Source organism: Loxodonta africana, chromosome 10, assembly GCF_030014295.1.
Source record: "Loxodonta africana isolate mLoxAfr1 chromosome 10, mLoxAfr1.hap2, whole genome shotgun sequence".
NCBI lineage: Eukaryota > Metazoa > Chordata > Mammalia > Proboscidea > Elephantidae > Loxodonta > Loxodonta africana.
Window position 1 is genome coordinate 24,673,518 of NC_087351.1, and position 6,816 is coordinate 24,680,333.

The window sequence follows — 6,816 nt, forward strand, 5'->3', positions numbered from 1 at the left end:
ACGGTCCCTGGACAGGAGCTGCCCATTTGGTCTCCTGTATTTCATTGTAGTAGAAAGCATGTTCTTCAAGTGTGTTACTTTTTGTTTTATAGGCCTGCCTAATCTTTGTCTGAAGGGTGGGCTTCAGGAATGTTTTCAGTTCTGGGTTAGCAGAGTGTCCTGGGGCCATAGTTTCGGGAGTTCCTCCAGTCTCTGTCAGACCAGTAAACCTGGTCATTTTATGTGAATTTGAATTCTGTTCTACATTTTTCTCTTGCTCTGTTTGGGACTCTTCTGCTTTGATCCCTGTCAGGGCAGTTGTTGGTGGTAGCTAGGCACCATAGAGTTCTTCTGGCCTCAGAATGATGAGTCCTTTATGTAGTCTATGTAGTCCTTTAGTCCTTTGGGCTGGTATTTTCCTTGAGTCTTTGGTTTTCTTCATTCTCCTTTTCTCCAGGTAGGGTAGAATGAATAGTTCTGTCTTAAGACGGCCGCTCGCAGGCTTCTAAGACCCCAGACACCAAAGTGAAATGCAGAATACTTTCTTAATTAACTCTGTTAAGCCGAATTGACCCCAAAGTCCCCCTACTAATAAGATTTTTATCTTTGGCATGATTATTGCTTATTTGTATTACTTTTGTCAATAGTCTTTATATACTTTACTTATTTTTAAATTAGTAAACCACATTTTTTTTCCTTATCTATTTGGAAGAACTAATTTTGTTAAAGATATTAATCATTTGTCTGATATTTTTAACTATTTTAAACAGTTTACTTTTATTTTCAGAGTGCTTGTATCTATATTTTATATATGTATATATTTATATGATGGCACTGGGTTTCTGGGTATATGCTATCTTTATATATCTATGTGTATGTGTGTATACATATGCGTATGTAATGCATAAATTTTAATTTTTGAATACTGTCAATATTTTTTGCAGGTTTTAGGAATAACAGGGATATGTTTAAAATGAATTTTTCCACTTAATATTTGTGTAAATAATTCTATGCTTTCTTTTGTTCTGTTTCTTTTTTTAATATTTAAGTATCTACTTGAAACTTATGTCATTTTTCCAAGTTTCATCTGCTATGTCAACATCATAGGCTGAGTAATTCACCCTGTCCAGACTGATGGGATATGGTTCTTTAGGAGCCTTTTGATAGGTCACTTAATGCTTCACTCTAGCCCTTTCATTCTGTTCTTTGCATTGAAGATATTATGACAGTTTAAAAGCAGAAATATGATCAGACTACTGCTGAAAATCCTTCAATGTCTTTCTATTGCTCTTAGGATAAAAAGCAAAGTTCTCATCAGAAATACAAGACTTTGCCATGTCCGCACTCTGCGTATCGATCAGGCCTGATTTCAACGATTCATCTTCTTGCCTCACTGGACTCCTGTCTCAGGGCCTTTGCACATGATATTTACCTAGGCTGGACTGCTTTACTTAAATTTTAGTAATAACAACAGATTTAGCAGAGTCCAGGGCAGGCACTTCTTTGGCGAGATACACTGTTTGCACAGTACTCTGTTTTGTTCCTTCAATGTTATCATAATTTACCTCTGTATTTATGCTTATTTATTGTTAGCTCCACCATTATGCTATAAACCCCAGGAAGTCAGCTCTGTGTTTTACCTCAGATCTTAACATAGGTTGTAGCATATAGAAAATGTTCATCATGAATATTTGTTGAATGGTTAAATGAATTTCATGAACTTTTCCAAATACTTCTTAGCTATTAGTGAAGATTACTTTTTATAACAGAATTTAAAAACAGCTAAAATCTGTTATTGTCGATGTTTCTTTCTAATATATTCCTTTTGTCACTTCCTTTTTTTTGGACACTTAGGCAACAACAAAGTCAATGTATGAAGCAAATTACTCTGAGGTGTCTGAATTTGTTTTCCTGGGACTTTCTACCTCTAGACCAATGCAACATGTCCTCCTTACCTTCTCTACAGTGTTTTATGTAACAATTGTTCTGGGAAACCTCCTGGTTGTGTTTACAGTGACTTTTGACTCTCACTTGCATTCCCCAATGTACTTCTTGTTAGCCAACCTTTCATTTATGGATTTGTGTTTTTCTACCTTAACGGTGCCTAAGATGATCTCTGACTTGTACTCTGGGCAAAACACTATATCATTCCAGGGGTGTGTCATCCAGATTTTTGTACTTCATGTTCTGGGTGGATCTGAGATGGTGCTGCTCATAGCCATGGCCTTGGACCGCTATGTGGTCATATGTAAGCCCCTTCATTACCTGACCATTGTAATTGCATGCATGTGCATTTGGCTTCTGGTTGGTGCTTGGCTTATTGGTCTCATTCACGCAGTGATCCAGGTAGCTTTTATTGTCCATTTGCATTTTTGTGGCCTTAATGAGATACACAGCTTTTACTGTGATCTACCTTGGTTTATCAAACTTGCCTGCACAGACACGTACAAACTGGAGTTCATGGTTACTGCCAACAGTGGGTTCATTTCCATGGGAACCTTCTTCTTATTGATTTTCTCCTATATTTTCATCCTGGTCACTGTATGGAAACACTCTTCAGTAGTTTGTCCAAGGCCCTCTCTACTTTGTCAGCTCATGTCACTGTGGTGGTTTTGTTCTTTGGACCATGCATCTTTGTGTATGTGTGGCCATTTCCCACAGTGCCAGTGGATAAGTTTCTTGGTCTTTTGGACTTCGTGATTACACCCATTTTGAATCCTGCCATCTATACATTGAGGAACAAGGACATGAAGATGGCAATGAGAAGACTGAGCAGTCATCTTCTGCGTTTGAGGAAGATCTCCTAGAAAAACTCATTAGAGTACCAGTGTTACCTTCTGCAAGCACTACTGCTAATACGAAGTTTAAAAGTTTATACTATGTTGGAATAATTCGTTGTCCTAAATTCAGCTGCTCAAAAAAACATACATAGTTTATTCCAAGTTAATGGTCAATGATTGTATCATATATTTAATTATTTATCTAATAATTTTGTATAGTTATACAACTTTACAATACAGCAAATATACATTTTGTGTGGCTGACATTTTGACTAGCTAATAGAACATCCTAAAGATTTTTATGAATTCAAAGCTATAGAGCTGTATTTGCAGAGCTACAGGTGGATGCTAATATTTCCCTCTGTCATTGAATTGAGAAATACTCTCTTATAAAGGAAATGACTGGTCCTTAGCACAGTTATTCTTCAGAAGCAAAGCAGGCTCATGTTCTCTGTTGGTTTAGGTTTGCTATACCTATTTTTTCTTCCCATACACTACTTCTTATTTTAAGAAATGCACTCAGATACATTAAAATTTAGAAAAAAGTCTTAGGAGTCAGAAAAATCAATCATTGAAAACCTCATGGAACACAATTCTTCTCTGACGTACATAGGGTCACCAAGAGTTGAAATTAAATCGACAGCAATTGCTTTTTTTTTTTTTAAATGTTAATATTGTATTTGGAAGAAATTACATTTCTTTTTTTTTTTAATTAACTTTTATTAAGCTTCAAGTGAATGTTTACAAATCCAATCAGTCTGTCACATATAAGTTTACATACATCTTACTCCATACTCCCACTTGCTCTTTCCCTATTGAGTCAGCCCTTTCAGTCTCTCCTTTCGTGACAATTTTGCCAGCTTCCCTCTCTCTCTATCCTCCCATCCCCCCTCCAGACAAGAGTTGCCAACACACTCTCAAGTGTCCACCTGATATAATTAGCTCACTTTTCATCAGCATCTCTCTCCCACCCGCTGACCAGTCCCTTTCATGTCTGATGAGTTGTCTTCGGGGATGGTTCCCGTCCTGTGCCGACAGAAGGTCTGGGGAGCAGGGGCCGCCGGGATTCCTCCAGTCTCAGTCAGACCATTAAGTATGGTCTTTTTATGAGAATTTGGGGTCTGCATCCCACTGATCTCCTGCTCCCTCAGGAGTTCTCTGTTGTGCTCCCTGTCAGGGCAGTCATCGATTGTGGCCGGGCACCAACTAGTTCTTCTGGTCTCAGGATGATGTAGGTCTCTGGTTCATGTGGCCCTTTCTGTCTCTTGGGCTCTTAGTTGTCGTGTGACCTTGGTGTTCTTCATCTTCCTTTGCTCCAGGTGGGTTGAGACCAATTGATGCATCTTAGATGGCCGCTTGTTAGCCTTTAAGACCCCAGACGCCACATTTCAAAGTGGGATGCAGAATGTTTTCATAATAGAATTATTTTGCCAATTGACTTAGAAGTCCCCTCAAACCATGTTCCCCTTGGAAATTATATTTCTTAATCAATTAAATATTGTCTGATATTTATATATGCAGAAAGCTATGAAGTGGGCAGAGAAATAGTTAACTAATTACAAGTGTTTTGAATTTGATTTTATGATGTGATCACTAAAAGAGCAAAGTGATGTCTTCCTTGTCTCAGTCTTGAGTTTAACCATTTTCTTTAAATGTGTACTAGAGTAAAATGGTATGAATTTAAAATTGACATTCATCCAAGGAAAGTATGGATGAAAGGACAGAAGTGCAAGGAGAAGGAGAGACTCAGGGTTAGCACCGGGCTGGCCTGATTGGGATGGACCTTCTGCTCCCACTCTTGTCTCAAGTTACGTTGACTCATAATCTGTATCTCACTTACTTGCACAGGAAATTCCAAGGATAAATGTCATTTTGAGTTTGGCCTCATCTTCAGTTTAGTTTAAGCAATCCATGACTGTTACCATTTTCATATTGTCCTCCCCTACTTCCAAAAATCTCCTCTACATAAACTTTTTGTTTAGATTTTTTTCTCCAGGAATACAGGTAGCTCTTGCTTCAAACATGGAAACACAATTTTGTCATAATAAAAAATAATAATAATATGACTATGTAAACTATGGCAGTTTTCTAATTTACTTTTTGCTTTGGTAAAAAGAAAACTGAACCAAGTTCACAGACTGGCTTTCTCTAAACCCTATGTTCTGAATATCTGCAATATAACCTTTCATTTAATTTGGCAGTCAGTTATATAGTTTTCCTGTCTACAAATTTTTTGCTGATTGATATTTTTATTTCCTTAATGAATTCTTGCAAGTGGTCTTAAAAACAATAAACATTGTGAAAATTTTCTTGAACTATCTGAATAATTTTATTTTTTAAATTATTAAATTTGTATATGTTTTTGTGAAAAACTAGAGAATGCAGAAAGATATTAAAAACATTGAAAATGATTGATGTAATACAGCGCATAAATAAAACAAAAGACAAGAATCACATGATTTTATCAATTGATGCAGAAAAGGCATTTGACAAAGTTCAATGCTCATTCATGATAAAAACTCTTAGCAAAATAGGAATAGAAGGAAAATTCCTCAACATAATAAAGGGCATTTATACAAAGCCAACAGCCAACCTCACCATAAATGGAGAGAGCCTGAAAACATTCCCACTGAGATCGGGAACCAGGCAAAGATGCTCTTTATCACTATTCTTATTCAACATTGTGCTGGAAGTCCTAGTGAGAGAAACTAGGCTAGATAAAGAAATAAAGGGCATCCAGATTGGCGGGAAAGAAGTAAAAGTTTTTCTGTTTGCAGATGGCAAGATCTTATACACAGAAAATCCTAAGGAACCCTCCAGAAAACTACTGAAACTAATAGAAGAGTTCAGTAGAGTATCAGGATACAAGGTAAACATACAAAAATCATTTGGATTCCTCTACACCAACAAAAATAACATAAAAGAGGAAATCACCAAATCAATGCCATTTACAGTAGCCCACAAGAAGATAAAACACTTAGGAATAAATCTTACCAGAGATGTTAAAGACTTATACAAAGAAAACTGCAGTACACTTCTGCAAGAAACCAGAAGAGACTTACATAAGTGGAAGAACATACCTTGCTGATGGACAGGAAGACTTAACATTATAAAAATGTCTATTCTACCAAAAATGATCTATACATTTAATGTACTTCTGATCAAAATCCCAAGGACATTCTTTAATGAGATGGAGAAACAGATCACCAACTTCATATGGAAGGGAAAGGCCGGATAAATAAGGCATTACTGAAAAAGAAGAACAAAGTGGGAGGCCTTACTTTACCTGATTTTAGAACCTATTATACTGCCACAGCAGTCCAAACAGCCTGGTACTGGTACAACAACAGATACATGGACCAATGGAACAGAATTGAGAATCCAGGCATAAATCCATCCACATATGAGCAGTGATATTTGACAAAATCCCCAAAGCAGTTAAATGGGGGAAAAGACAGTCTTTTTAACAAATGGTTCTGGCATAACTGCGTAAAAAACCACCAAACCCACTGCCATCGATTCGATTCCGACTCATAGTGACCCTAACTGTATAGCCACCTGCAAAAAAATGAAACAAGACCCATACCTCACTCCAAGCACAAAAACTAACTCAAAATGGATCAAAGACGTAAATATAAAATCTAAAACAATAAAGATCATGGAAGAAAAATTAGGGACAATGTTAGGAGCCCTAATACATGACATAAACACTATACAAAACATTATAAATAATGTAGAAGAAAAACTAGATAACTGGGAGCTCCTAAAAATCAAACACCTATGCTCACCCAAAGACTTCACCAAAAGAGTAACAAGACTACCTACATACTGGGAAAAAGCTTTTAGCTATGACATTTCTGATCAGCCCCTGATCTCTAAAATCTACATGATACTGCAAAAAGACAAATAGCCCAATTGAAAAATGGGCAAAAGATATGAATAGACACTTCACTAAAGAATACATTCAGGTAGCTAACAGTTATATGAGGAAATGTTCACAATCGTTAGCCATTAGAGAAATGCAGATCAAAACTACAATGAGATTTCATCTCACTCC

At 36.7% G+C, this 6,816-nt stretch overlaps 1 pseudogene; it reads left to right on the forward strand.

Moving 5' to 3' along the window:
- Positions 1-1,578: 1,578 nt before the first annotated feature.
- LOC100656380 (olfactory receptor 4F15-like) lies at positions 1,579-3,068 on the forward strand (annotated as a pseudogene).
- The last annotated feature ends 3,748 nt before the right edge of the window (positions 3,069-6,816 follow it).